The sequence below is a fragment of the Chrysoperla carnea genome, chromosome 4, assembly GCF_905475395.1.
Source record: "Chrysoperla carnea chromosome 4, inChrCarn1.1, whole genome shotgun sequence".
Taxonomy (NCBI): domain Eukaryota; kingdom Metazoa; phylum Arthropoda; class Insecta; order Neuroptera; family Chrysopidae; genus Chrysoperla; species Chrysoperla carnea.
Genome location: NC_058340.1, coordinates 21714928 through 21731185, shown reverse-complemented (window position 1 = coordinate 21731185; position 16258 = coordinate 21714928). Strand labels below are relative to the sequence as shown.

The 16258-nt window shown below is 27.0% G+C and overlaps 1 protein-coding gene across 2 annotated transcripts in view; it reads left to right on the top strand.

The window, feature by feature from the left end:
- Positions 1-6510: 6510 nt before the first annotated feature.
- The window catches only part of LOC123297550 (probable serine/threonine-protein kinase DDB_G0282963), an 82577-nt gene continuing 72829 nt past the window's right edge, over positions 6511-16258 (top strand). The window contains exon 1 of one of the 2 annotated variants that reach the window (XM_044879258.1): positions 6511-6537. The gene's annotated coding sequence lies outside the window, so the exon portion shown is untranslated. Of the gene's footprint in view, positions 6538-13624; positions 13638-16258 lie in introns of those variants that run through there. The other variant, XM_044879257.1, reaches the window with a different exon arrangement.

The window sequence follows — 16258 nt, the reverse complement described above, 5'->3', positions numbered from 1 at the left end:
TTAATTTTAAAAGTATGAATGTTGAAAAATTCGTTTAGCTTGTGGATTAGTCAATTTGGAGTAATTACCATCGAAACGAAAAACGTGAAACCGATTGTATATGAAAATATTTCGCAAATAATATAGAGTATCCATTTTTTTGAAGAGCCCCCAGCGCGTAATTAAGATTCATATTTCGTAAGATTTTTCAATCCATCACATTTTTTTCAATCAGTGATGAAATACCATAATTTAATGCTATTAAATTTTCAATAGTACCTACAATTATTTTAACATAGGATTATAGAGTTAAAAGCCGGTATTGCACAATATCATCGACAATGAACTAAGAGTGAGTGACTTGCCTATCTTTTTAAAATAGTATTGTGCAGCAACCTTTCAATATGCAATCTATTGGAATGCAGAAACAGATAAACTAAAGTTGCTCTTTTGTTCATCTTTTTTTTTTTATAAATATTATTTCCATGTATAGATATTAGGTGTGTCAAATAAAAAATGTATTACGTAGTCATTTTATTAACGTTTAGTTTCTATATTGGTAGCATTCCAAGGAAGCTAAATCATTACTAGCAGTCATTCTCTTTATTTTTTGATAAAATTATTTTTAAATATATCTTATATTATTACACATTATATATTTATCAGCCACAAGATTACTCGGGGAACTTCGTTTCACTTAAAATTTAATTGATTAAAACTTTTTATCAGCGATTATTCATCTTAATTAATGTGCAGATCCAATTCATTCATAGCTTTACTATATATAGCCCACCCTCTGAGCTCGCCCGCTAAGCACAACTCCTATCTCTTGATTCATTAGAAGTTCTCGGCCCTGGATCTCGTTGCACTTGCACAGCTCCAGATCATAAATACGCATAAAATTCGTAGCCCTATTAAACACAAACTTTAATTCCATCTCTTTGTAATTAAGGCGACCTTCGGACTGGTTATTCAAATTTGCTCGGTCCTTAAAATATTTTGTGGGTATTGAGTGTGTTACTTAACTAATATACAACGTAAGCAAATTATCAATCTAATGTATAGAGAATAAATTTGTTTCCAAAATTCCCATTGTCTGATGTATCACCATAAGCCACGAATAGTATAAATTTTTTTTTAAATTGCTCGGACCAAAAATTTTGTTTGTGGGTATTGAAAATACAATCAACAATCAAAAATCGAAAAATTGTGTATAGGAATAAGTTACTAAAACAAAAAATAATTATAATAATTTTAATTTTTGATCAAAGCTCACAATCATTATTTTGAAACAATTTATTTCTGTACATAGATGCTTTTGAAATTTTGGTTTTATTTAATTTTGGGCTGACTTTTATAGTTTTGCCTGATATTTTGGTTTCTGAACCTTCCTGGAATAATTACGATAGCATGGAAAATTTTGTGACTTGAAAATTAGAACATTATTATAAATTCTTTTGTTATATTTCTTTGGATCTATGGTTTCTTAGAATCAAATACTTTAAAAAAAATGATCAGGCAGCCGATTGTTCAAGCATTTGGCTGAATGGATTAATAATTTAGAAATTACGTCATCATATTTTACGAAATGAAATATTCACAGTTCTCACTATATAACAAAATATTCAGGGTTTACATTCTGTACCGATTATTTAATACAACATATACTCCTCGTGTCTTACCAATCAACTGTATATGTTTTTCTTTGTACTGTTGTCGATTGGTAATAATGAATAAGATTGTTGTTTCTTCTAGTACTGACTCACGCACGATTCATGAGAGTGCTTCATGCTACAGGACAAGATGAAAAGAATGCATATCTATTGATTTTTTTCTGAACTTCTTAAAGTATTATTAAGTATAAAAACATTTTATTGAGAGTTCATGATACTTAGAAATACTGAATGATTTACCAAACATCAGGAAACAAAGTTCTGAACGTTTCTTTATATTTTTTAGTTACTCAAACCATGCTAAAAAAGAATGATTCTGTATACTGGAAATGTTTTTTTTTTCAGTGTATTTCTCTTTTCTGAGTGATGTAATAGTTTCAATTGCCTTCAAAATATGTCAATATCTATTCGAAAAGGTTTACTGTCTATTGTCCGATGTCGATTTTAAAGTATCTTTCGTTAAAATTTGAAAATGTGCGAGCATAGATGATAAGATCTGAAATCAAAATTAGAATCGATTGATAAACATTAATGATTCAGAAATTCAATAATTATTTCTATACAATTCTTGCAAAACAATTTTTGATATGTAGTCTCTATGGCAATTGGAGGTTATAACGTCACTAAGTGTTATTTTTCTTTATTTCTATTTGTACATTTAAATCCTTCATTTTTTAGTAGTTATTGATTTAATTCAAAAATTGATTGCACACGATGTTTTGGCTCGATAACGAACGTCTTAGAAGTAATAAAAAAAATTTAGGACACAGGCCCCATTGTGTACTTCGCAAAAATAACAGAATAGTCAAAGCTACAACCAGATTCATTTTAGAAGTAGAATAAATTGAAGAAATAAACAATTAAAGGAAATTCGTAGAAAATTTCCAATTTTAATGTCTATCAGGACAATTAAACTTTTGACAAAACCCTTGCTTGTCATAAGTAATGAGGGCAATATATCCATGTTACCCTCTCTCTGGCCAGTTTTTTCATGTTTTTCTTTTTATTCGCTTTCTAGTGTTTTTCGTTGTATTCGGCATACTTATATTTCAACTATTATGTGTATAGACTTGTCAGAAAAACCTGTAGTCTCGCAAATTTAACTACTTTCAAACATTTCATTGATACCTTTGAAAGTAATAGCTAAAAATGTATAAAATTGAAGAATCGATCATACTTACACTTTTACTATAATGTTTTGAAATGACCTTGTAATGACTCTCAACATGATCTCGCGTTCTACCATTATTACTTTTTTAAATATTTTACACCTTTGCCACATACAATTAGAGTACATACACTATACGTATACCTATAACCTACGTTGTTATAGCACTTACGTGTGTTAAAACTAATGATAATATACTAAAAGAGTATTTATTTAAAATTATAGGTGATTTGAAGTTGTTACTTACATTTATTGATTGGCTATATGTAATATGTACAGCGTGAGGCAGAGAATTTTTAAATTATATTTTTACTATCTCGAACTACATAAAAGAGCATATGATAAAATTAAGTAAAAAAAGAAAATTGATTGTGTTCTTAACTAAGCATTCAGTTTCTAAGAAGAATTTCAGTTAATTTATTAAATTAAGTTTAAATTCTTATAAATTTTAATTCAAACAAGACGACGTTTGCCTGTTTTTACAGATTTTGAAGTTATTATTTCACAGCATTGCCGATGTAATTTGAACCGCATCTTGTCGGATTCCCCTTTCCAATGCTTCTATATTGTTTCTTATGGAAACTTCATAATTCCAATACAATTGACTTATTAATTAATAATATTCTTCATTACTTAATTTTCTTAGATGCTTTTTTTGTATATACCTAAGTTTAGGTGATAAAAATAATTTAAAAAATTGATGGGATTTCATTTTAGAGCGTTTTCCAAATCGCACGCTTCTCTGTCCCACTCTGTACAAACTTGACTGTTGTTTGAAATTTTGAAAAAAATAATATAATAATGATAGGTGTTGGTTATTTTATCTTTTTTATTTTTGATTTAAAATTGTGTTTCTTTTTTTTAAATAACTGTATGTATAAAGTTTGTTAACACGATTATCGTGTATGTTTAATAGTAATTACATTTCCAATTCGTTTAACGTGGATGAGAAAGTAAAATAATTTTGCTACGTTTCTTCTAAGTTTAATGTAAAAAGTTTTCGAAACAGAAAGTTATGGGTAAAAATAATTTGTAATTTTCTAAACCTCTAAACCTATTTATATGAGCCAGAGGAATCTCGCTGACTTTAAGCTTTTATTGGTCTTAATTTCTATCTGTGTAACAATAAGCATTTGTTTCGCAACTCTGAAGAAGTTGAACTGATGCCAATTCGTTTTTTGTTATTTCTTATCTGATTCAACAAGTACCTATCATACTTAGTTTGTTTTCTTGATTTTCCACACACTTAGCTTAACGGCGATATTATACATGTTAGCATTTCTCATTTTGAGTTCCGTAGAATGGCACACGAAGAAGCATAAGCAATTTCGCTTCGTTGATAACATGCTTTTAAAGGCACTTTTTTAGGGTTATTATTTATAAGTATAAGTATTTATTTCTTCTTGTGTATTTTTGAAAGTTACAATGAATATAGATAATTACTGTATGCATAAAAGCTTGAACTTCCATTGACTGATATTAGCAGACAATAATATTTCCCTTCCAGGACCCTTTTTGTTCGTTTTGAGTCTTTGTCTATTATTCAGAAAGCAATGGTTGGTAACTGAAAGAAAAGTTGTTGACGCTAAACTCTCATTTTAAAAATTATAGAAAATATTTTAAAGAAAGCTTATCTCAATAATAGAACTTTTTGGAGAAACATTTACTAAACCACTGTTTGATATCTTAGTACAAAAATAACGTGTGCGATTCGTTTTAATTCTTATTCTTAAAGAAGTAACACAATCATGCAAAATCCTCATTTGATATTTCAAATAGTTCTAAAAAGTTCAATAGTTCAATAGTTTTATTCGACGTATCAAGTAATACTTCCGTTTTAATAGAAATTTTGTTTCGTATACATACAAATATAGTAGTTCTTTTTACCTCAGTGTACTACACCGGAGTGTTGGAAAAAAAATATAATGCTATTATAGTATTATAAAACTATCATTTTCCATTTACAATTTAAACAAGGTATAAAACACTAAGGTAAAAAAGAACAAATCTATGGTTTTTAAACAATAAAGTTATATTTAATCCATTGTTCTCTTTCATCTCTTTTTCACACTAATGGCTGTATACATTTTAACACATTAACGAAATTGCATTACTTTATTTTCCTGTAATTGCATTTTTACTTTTTAAATTTAATTAAAATTAAATGATAATTATTTTTTAAAACCATAAATTATTTCCGTGTTATTTTTTTCACATATCATTAAAAGTAAAAATTTTTTAGAAAGATTTAAGAGCATTGTTATTTGCAAATTTAAATGTTGTATTGTGTCCTTATCATTAACTTTTTATTACTACTTCAAATTTTATCATTACATAATAATTAAAATTAAAAAGTCTCCAAAAATCTTCAACTTCACACAATACCTTGATAATATTTTTAGTATAATACTATCTCACGTGAATCACTTAAATTAATCGCTTTTTGCTAATTTTCTAACTAAGAAGTAAAATATATGAGCTTCATTTAATTAACTTCGCCAAATTGCGTGAGCTCACTCTCATATATCTTAAAGAGCTAATGTAACACTTATTATAGTTTCGAAGAATAATTCATAAAATACAAAAACAAACAACTATTAGAACTATTTTTTCCTGCAATTTCTCATTTTTGTACTGCCATATTTTGAAATTTTTTTTTTAAATTTTCTGTCTTAATTTGCATGCCTAAACTATTAATAATTCTATTATAAAAAAGCTCCGATTTATGTATTTTGTCAAGAAAATGCAATATCTTCTAACAAAATTGTTTAAAAATATGAATTTATTGGATAATAAAACATTACGAGGAACTGAGTAGGTGCTACCCTAGCAGGCACATCCTTAGTTTAGGTTAGGCTAGGCACATCCTTAGCACAAACTCAATTTATTTGGAGTACCTGTATAGATGTAGCCATAAAAATCGCGATAAAACATGATTTTTTTGGTCAAGATAAAAGAGAGTTTATCTTAAAGAAGTTCATTCTTGACAGAAACTCAACTCAAATACCGGTTTTCAACCTTCTAATTCAGTTTGGAGGGGCTCAGATGTACGAAAGGGCTTTAAGATGCCTAGAGTGCATCAGTTACACTATTTGTAGTTCAATATGAAGAAATAGATGTGCAGAACCATAAAAATGACAGAAAAAGTTTTTGTGCCCTTGGGAATTCAGTCCAATTTGCTGAAATATGTCCCCGCTTTAATAACATTGATCCGCTTAGAAACCGAGCTCATATATTTAATTTCAGTTATATCCAGCATGTCTTTATAAGGGAAAATCAGAATGAAAATCGGCTATGTAGTTTTTGATCGTGAAAATCGTAATTTTATTATCGTATTTTTTCATCATATCATACTTTCATGCTATTATCAGAAACATAGAATATTTTTTAAAATTTATTAGCTTTAAAAAAACGTACAGAACCTACTTAATTAATAATCAAATCCTAAAAAGAATCTATTAACAGTTTTGCAGAATTGAAAAACGATAAACAGAATTTTAAAACATGTTAACATGTGAATATGCATGGCATGGCGTAATAAGCATCTATTAATTAATATGCTATTAAAATTAATGAATATATTAAATAATAATTTTATTTTTCTTGCATTGTTACAGGTGCGTTTTTTTCTGTCTGTGTTATTGCATCCAACCATCTCTCATCATAATACAAGTGATTAATAATTATTTGTTAATGTATTTCCTTGGTTCTTCTTCAGTAAGTTTAAACAATAGTTTTATATTAAAAGTACCTATATTTATTCTTAAATGAAATGAAAATATTTCAACATATAAAATAAATAAATGTCTGTATAATATTATTATTTTTTCAAAATTCTCATTAATAAATTATATTTAAATTAATGTTTATTTCTTTTAATTAAAGCTATTAATATTAAAAAGTATACAGTGTGTCAATTCATTGGTATAGCTATTATATTACTGTAATATTTGGATAAAGAAGATATAGACTATTATGTTAAGTTTCAAGAAAAACTCCTTTTTTAAGAATTGATTCCTAGACCAGCAAGTTTATTTAAATACAACCACTCATTCACCTGATATTCAAAAATTAAATTTTTTGTAGATACAACATTAGTTGTTATTATAATTGTTTAATTAACACACTATAAAGTATCAATATTATCAATAATAAACTTTGCAAGAAGTAAAAAACTATGCGGAACGGAAAAATTAATAATAGTTAATCAATTTATTGATTTAAATAAAATTTTAATTGAAATGTTTATTGACTATACGTGGTGTTTTTAAAAGTGTAATTAATAATAATTCAATGATATGAAATTTTTTGCTGTTGTAATTGTATAGGTTTTTGTACATTATATTACCATTTTTACACAGGTCCGTGTACATGATAATTATTTAACAAATTTCTATTTTTTAAATTAAATACAAATTAATTTTTATTTATTTATTGATAAAAACTAATAACTAGATAAAAAAAATCATAAAAATATCAATTTTATTTATTGGTAAAAACTAATAATTAGATAAATGAATCATAAAAATATCAATTTTATTACATCTCAAAGTAATTATTTGAAAAAATAAAATTAATAATGCCATAAAGTATTTATTACTAACGTCAAAATTCTATCAAAATCATTTTCAAATCTAAATCCGGCTTCTTTTTTCACACTCCCTGGGTAAATCTTCAGTCTATGAACCCTTTTTAAGGGGAGTAAGCCCAGGAACAATGCCAAAGCTGTCTTTGTTTAACATACTTTGTGTTATAAGTTTAGTATATACTTCATCTTACTCATTGGTAAAGGGATTCGTTTATGTGGCTCAACACATGATCAAATGACTGTTATGATTAATTACTTAGAATATTTTTAGGAAACAAAATCTGCCCCTTCGTAACCTACAGATTATCGCTAATTTTTTAGTTGTTCCGGATACGAAGCTAAGAACATTCTCAATTAAACTAATTTTCAAACGAAACCAAGAAATTAAAATCGGTTCATTCGTTTAGGCGCTACGATGACACAGCCAGACACATACACATAGCGGTCAAGCTTATAACACCACTTTTTTTGGTTCGGGTGTTAAAAACAACTCTCTTTGGATATTTAAAAAGCGTCTTATTTCTATGGATATTTAAAAAGTGTCTATTGAAGATATAGTAGCCACGTATTATTTAATTATTGCATGACCTATTGAAAATATTCGAACCTTAGGATATAAGCCAAGGGCGTCAACAAGGAGAGGGAAACCCCTCCCCCCAATATGCGGAAAAATTTAACCAAGTACCAATCGTTAATCGCCCGAATTATAAATATTGACCGAAAGTTGAAAAACCGTAAGTCTGTGGAACTCATTTGGCTCCTTCGGAAATCCTGCGCATATAATTTTTTTATTATAAAAATGTTTTTATATCTCACATTTTGCAACTTTTTATATTCACCATCGTGTCTCGATCTAGCTACGCCCTTGAAGTAAAAGTAAATAAAATTCCGCCATGTTTTTTTATGATTCCTGGAAAAGTGTCTCATAATAATCAAATTAATAACAAAAAGGTTATAAGGTTTATCCAATTCATAAAATTGTACGTTAACGTGACCCGATAAAGTACCTTTAAAATCTTCATAGATGTAAAATTTATTTTTTGTCCAAAAGCAACTCTGGTGATTAACAGATATGATACTAAGCGGAGTAGGTATTTCAACCTCATTCTAGTCGTGAAGAATCACATGTTTATCCTCATATGTAACACGATCCTGTTTTTTATTAATTTAATTTCAATTGAATCACATTTACATTTTATACACAAAAAAACCGTATATATGCTTTACAAAGTAAATTACAAGTACTGAGAATATTTATAATAATGTTATAGTAATGAATAGTGAAAAAAATATTAATATTATACTTATACTGAATAGAGATTACAATTACAATTACTTACCTGTTGCAGTATTCACTTTGTTATTACTTCTAGTCTGTTAATAATCATAAAAACTAATTATGTTGTAAATTGTAAAATGATTACAATAAATGTAATATATGCAATTTATTTATATATAAATTTATTGATTATTATTATTATTATTATTATTAAAATTTATTTCTTTTACTGGCCATGACATTTCTTCATATTATTATAAATAGTAAATATTATTACTAATAACAGTAGTAAAGTGCATTTTATTTTTGCATTTTAATAAGGTTTTGCTTCTTTCTTATTTGTTTTTATAAGGTGAAAAACCTGTTGAAAAATTAGCGATGACTATTATCATCACGTTGCCTGGAAATTATATCATCGTAAATGAAAATATATTACTTGTTATTAGACAAGAAAGTAAATAAATAATAGTAGATGAAAAAGCTTTCTCCTAAAAAATGTACACAAATTGTGAATAACTTTGTTCGATAATCGGGGCTAAAAGAGATGTTCTAATAAAACTGGCTATGGTCCGATTACTGGGACTGTAAGAAAAAATGCATTATAAATAATAGAAACCATTGCAAAAACATCAATGGAATATATGTATTTAAGCAAGACTGTACGCTCGTGTTATTGGACAAACTATTATTTTGAGTGATACGAGGAAAGCGGTGTGGAAAATGAGAGCAGACAAAAAGTGTTTCGATTGCTGAAAGTTTCCAATTATCGAGAATCTACAATATTTATTATTCAATTAGTTTTCTTAAACCCAACGATTAACTTTTAAAGTTTATCTACCGCTGAGGAGCTACTTAATAAAGCTAAACAAATGTTACTGGAGCACAACGATACAATTCGTTTTTCAAATGTTTTGGTTCGCTTTTATAAATATATCGATAAGTTACTTACAGGTTTCTTATTTAAGTCTATTAGTTTGAGCCTAAACATAGAAATGTTGATATTCAAAAATAACAAATCTGCATATTTAAAAAAAAATTTTATGAATTAAAAAGATTTTTGCATCTTAGGTTTTGAAAAAATCAGTTTGACTAGACGTTACGTTACGTGATTGGGTCTCCATTGCACTATGTTATACCTTAAAAAGTATTTAAATGCCATTGAAATGTGCACCAATCTATCTCAAAAATAGCAAATAATTTAAAGCTCTAAACAAAAAAAAGATGATTTTTAACACTCATTTTTTTATATAAAACCTATCTCATCATTTATAAAACTTTTGTATCTTTTATTTTTTATTCCCCAAGGATTAACTGTTTCTAAAATTTAATTTCTTTACTTTTTTTCCATAACCAAAGAACTGCACCATTGCTAACTACACTTTGTAAGTTTCGAGACTTTAAAGGACTTTGAGCAGAGGACTTTTAACAGTACCTACATAAAAATTAATTTTTACAGTTATTTACGTTATTATTATTTCAATTATTATTAATGTTAAATAATAGTATAAATGGTATACCTACTTATTTTTTATTAAAAAGTTAATGGTATTTATTTTTAAAGAAGGATGCGTGGAAGATAATTTCAAAGTAGTCACGTGAATGTATCCAATATATAAAATATATTTTAATTGTCAAAGCAGATGTGCTATCCACTTAGGTGAAATTATATTTCTACTGATAAATATTATAAAGGTTTTTTTCCAACTGTATATAATCATCATCATTTTCTATTTCTTCGCAGTAGAAATTTTCAAACATATTTTCTTTAAAAAATTATATTTTATTTCGAAATGCATCGGTATTGTATTTGTCAAATTTATATTCGTAGAATTTTTAACACCTAAAAAGAGTGGACTTCATTTCACTTTTTTCACATTTAGTAGCAGTCCTTAAAATCTAAACAATTAAAAAGGGTTAGGCATAGGAAACATAAAACTTGATTAAAGTTTTTAATATTTTTAGTGTTCTACTTACAGCAGAGATTCACATTTATTTTCAAGCTATCCTTACCATGAAAGTTAGCTTATGGTTATATAAAAAAAATTTTATGTAATGTAGATTGTAGATAGAATATTTGCTGTATTTAAGACAATTCATCTAGTCTACGTAGTTCTTTGAGACGGGAATATTTTTTAATAATAATTTAACATTCAAGAAAATAAACAACAGACAAAAGAAATAAGAAGTAGGTACTTTCTTGCTAATTGCTTTTGCTGAACAGTTCTTTTTGTGTTTGAATCGTACCTAAGTCGAAAACAATAAATTTAAATATTATCACTTATGATTTTGTTCATTTAAGATTAGGTAACTAATAAAAGAGCTCAAACAAAAATTTATCAAGCAACGCAATATCTTGTAATTTAATTTGATTAATTAAAAATTATGTAATTTAATTTACCCATAATGCTCTACGAAGCGCTTTATATAATTACAATAATTACATAGATACAAAAATTACACATGATATGAAGAGAAAACAATGTCGATTTCATTCAAGAAAACAAAGCACTTACCATTATTACATTAGTGTTGGAATAATGAATGAATTAATCAAATTTATGAAATGATTAATTCTGTTAAATTAATCAAACCATTAGATATGTTTTTATACCCTGTATATATGTAATAGATATCAAGGTATACTAAGTTTAGTCCCAAGTTTGTACCGCTTCAAAATATTGATGATAATAACAAAATTTTGTTCATAAAATCACCTAAAGAGTTAATTTCCGATGTATGTCTTCTATACAGGGTATTTCAACAATTAACTCAGGCAATTATTTCTTTTTACTTGTTCGTATTTTAAGTTTAAACACATGATTTGCAGAATAATTTTCGTATTTTTCATGTAAAGCAAATCGAATGTTACTTTCTAAGTGTTAATTGTAATCAAAGTTAAGGAATTATAGAATAGATAAGAGTAGAATGCATTTTTCAAAATAAAAATTGAACAGTTCCAACCTAGAGAATTTAAGGTTTTACATAATGCTAACCTTTTTGTTAATCAATCAAATATCTCAGAAATATTCCATGATATTCAGGTGGCGACCTCTGTTTGAGCATGTTAGGGAATATCTTCTCAGAAGCTTTTAAGAGTTTTAATTGACTATTGCAAAAGTTATATATATTATAATCCATTTTTCCTTATAACTGGAAAAACTAGTGAACCGATTATGATTAAACTGGTGTCATTTTAGAAGTTTTCTTAAGTTTCGAGTATTTTCTTATTCAAAAGCGTAAATTTGACCCTAAAATACTAAAATACTTTATTTGTGCTCGTAAATGAACCCACTGATAAAAGAGAATAATATTTTAATAAATGTAATTACACCACTTTTTTCACATTAATTTACTCGTTTATTTAAATCAATGAATATAATTTATTTAAATTTTTAATATTTACAAACAATTTTGTTTCAAATAATTAGTACAATACATTGGTACATTGAATAACTTTTATTTATAATAAATAAAGTTGATGAGAGAAAATTATACTTTATGTAAGATAGCAACAGCTAACATTTATAATATTTTAATTAATACCGATTTACGTATACCTGGATACTATAGGAATATTCTGATTCATGGCCATCTTTTCTTATATATTCAATGAATTATGACTATTTTACACTTTATACACACAAAAAATAGAAAACTGTGCGTATATTTAGCAGTGTAAAACAATCCCTTCGAGTGTTATGGAAGGGGGATAAGTGAGATCAAGAGAGCAGGAAGCTATAAAGCGATGGTTGTTACTTTTAAGCCCAGTGAATCGGGCGGGTATCAAGCTAGTATACAATAATAATACAATTATAGGTACATATACAACAATATTTTTTCAGGGGAATAAGAAAAGCGTGCTAATTAATTGGCAATGTTCACAAAGCTTATAAATCCCTTCTAGAATTAGATTGCAAAAAACGCCATCACGATCCACCTTACTTTAGGTATTTTCGCGGTAAAATGTTAAATTTCCTTATCTAGAATGCCAATTTTATGTTTTTCATAGATCAGATTTGTTTCAATCGAATATATGAATTTATTCGTTAACAGTGTTGCCACAAGACAAGAGTAATATTTCTCGTATATTATCTCAAGTTGTAAAAGTTGTAAAAGTTTTGTTTAATCTCGTATCATCTCCCTCTGACAGTTGATGACAACTATCTTGAAAAAATACAATTCAAAAATTCATATTTTACACCTACCATCGAATATTTATCAAAACTTAAAATTATTAATATCGTCTCGTTGACTTATTCTCGTACCGATTATTTTGTTTCTCTCACAACACCAATATCGTTTACTTAAATGCATGAGTATAAATTATTTAAATTTGTAATGTTTACAAATAATTTTGTTTAAAAAAATTAACACAATAATATTAGTACATAAAATTACTAACATTATTTATATTTAATTAGTTTGATGGGAGAATTATGCACCATGTAAGATTTTATAGCAACAGCTAATATTTGAGTTGTAATTAATATTTACATTTGTATAGCTGTTCATAATTAATGAAAGTAAAATGTCTGATGATAAATCATGCATAAATTAATGGGAACAAGAGACAAGTTTTAATTGAATTATTATTTATTATAAACAGGATGGTTTTTCTATTTTTAATTTAGTGGAAATAATTAGCGTTTTCCGTGTATTAGATATGCAGGACTTATAAAAAATGATTATGTTGATTTCTCTTATCTTATTTGCTTTTTTTTTGAAATTGTTGATTTTCTTGTTTGTTTGTTTTTTTATTTTTAAAAACAAGTATCGTACCGTGATTTTTTAATAAGTTTGGAAAAGCTTATTTTAATGTGTTATTTCCTATTTAATGATGGTAGCCTGCACAATGTGTAGAAAATAATAATTTTAATTAGTAGTTTAGGAATAATTTTTCATTCAAATTTTTTTTAATCTAGGTCATTTGTGAAAATATTTTTTTACAAAGTTAGTTGCCTATTTCTTTACAGGAGCATTGTCGGATTCTATAATGTATGAAAGTTTTCCTCGTTTTGTATATAGCTGGGCAAGCTTTGACTTTGGTTTACTCTTTATTACTTTTAACAAGAAAGATATATTTCGGAGTGTTAAAAGTAGTTCAAATACGGAGTGTCTACCTGTTTAGAATATAAATAGAAAATAGTTTACTGTTGTAAAAAGGATTACAAGAGGAAGTTTAACTAACTATACACATGTCAATGATAAGGTTTATGGATGGTTTATGGCCAATGTTTTTTGGGGATAGTTTTGTTTGGTTATTCATTTAGCTCTGAATTTCATCGAGGGTTACTTTTAATTAAAAACAGTAAAAAATAATTTTTCTTTTTTTTGTAAGTGATTTTAATAATGGAAAAGACCGTTGATTTTTTTTTGGACACCTAAGATTAATTTTCCGTAGTTTAAATACAATTAGTATACCCAAATATGAATTTATGGAAAACTTTGATATATTTTACTGTTTAACAAAGGTGCAAATAATTTTTACAAAGTCAATTAACGATATTTGACTTGTAAAATATACCCATACTTAATATAGTTTTAATAATCAAACAACCAAATATTCGCATCACACTTTCCGTAAGAACTGTTCTTCCGTACAAAACTACATCTAAATTTACACTTTTCCATAGTTACCATGAATTTCATGTTCAATTTTCCTTATTCACAGCCACCTTAGATGCTAGACTCAATTGTATTCCATTGCATACGTTTTTCTTACTACACATTTCCATAGCATTCTATGATACCAGACTCGTTACAATATTCTGGATATTGGGCCAATATTTGGACCTATTTTATTTTAATAAAATCATATTAATATGCCTGTGCTTACCTCCAAAAATGGTCCGGAACTCTGATCATGACTCAGATCAATAGTTATGATCCTTCAAATAATATTCGACGCCGAAATTGTAATTTTTATTCACGTTTACTTCGAAATAAAGGATTAAAAATGTGTTTTTATAAACTTGATTGCCATTTATATCAATGCAAAACTTGATAAACGTTTATGGGTTAGTCACTTTAGAGCTAACACTTGAAACCGTTTAAACGAATACGAATCCAGTAAAAAAAATTTTTTTCGAAGATAACGTCAATGAGAATTTTTAGAATATGGAAGAATTGATATGATTTATGTCAGAAGCAGTATATTGCTTCATTTTTCGGGACAGCCGTTCTATAGTGCTGTTAGTAAATTAAATACCTACCTATTTACGCTAAATACTTTTCTTCATATCAAGGTTGCTTTATTTTAAAACAATAGTTACTACACACATACCATAGTAAATATTATAGACGTTCTTTAAATTTTTAATGTCGGGAATTCAATAAAGCATAACTTCTTCAAATTCTTCTATGAATTACCTACTTTATTTATTCAAAGGAAGTTTAAGCAAAAATGCATAGTTATTAACTCTCATAAAACAAATCGGTTTAAGATTAAAAAAAAATCCATTTCTACATATCTAATCATCGTTTTGCGTGAATTTCAAATTACATAATTGGCAAAACTAATAGTTCTGTTATTCCATATAATCATTTTTAAACTTTTGTATGATTATGTAATATTATTTTTTTGTTGTGTTACAAAATGGCATATCTGATTTGTTTGTCTTTAATAGGCAGTTACATATATTATTTTAATATGAAACGAAAAGCTCGTTGAAAAATGTTTTTAATTTTAGATTCATAAATAGATGTTTAGATCCAAATAAGATAAATTTGCATTCTCTTCATACTTGAATCTAAAATACATATTTCTCTAACTTATAATACGTTTTATAATATTTATTTTCTTATTGAAATTAATTATTGACGTTGGCTTTTACTGTGTTTCATAGTGAGCATTCCTGAAAAAAGAAGCTACAAAAATTGCGGATTTGAAAATTATTTCAAAATAATTTTTTGTAAGTCACTTTTCATGTCGTTGGTGTTATATAGTTTATAATTTCCAGAAAATTTATTGGCTTCTAACATGATGGCACTTGAAATTATTTTAATCATTAAAAATACATGCATTCAAATCATTTTGGTTAGGATGTTGTAATTATACCCTGTATCTATATGAAAAATATCAAGGTATACAAAGTTTAATCGCAAGTTTGTAACGCTTAAAAATATTGATACTACTAACAAAATAGGTGTTCATAAATCGCCTAATTAGTCCATTTTTGGTTGTCTGTCCGCCTGCCGACACGATAACTCAAAAACGATCTGAATATTTAGCTCAAATTTTTAAGCATGTTCAGGACATAAAAAGTGAAGTCGAGTTCGTAAATAGCAAGTATAGGTTAATTGAGTGTTGGTTCAAAAATTTCCAAACAAAATCGGTTGTTTTACTAGCTCGCATTACAGACAATAATTTTTCGATGTAAGATATACTTCATCCCAAACTAAGTTTAATAAGGAAAGAAATATCCGTAATTTTGGGGTTTTAAAATAAACTCTCAAAAATCTTGGCAGCTCTTGTAACACTTGCCACAAGTGACATCAGATATTGAGCATATGATATTCAATCCAATTACATAGTTAACATGAGTGTTGTTTTTATTACAAAGATTTTTTAT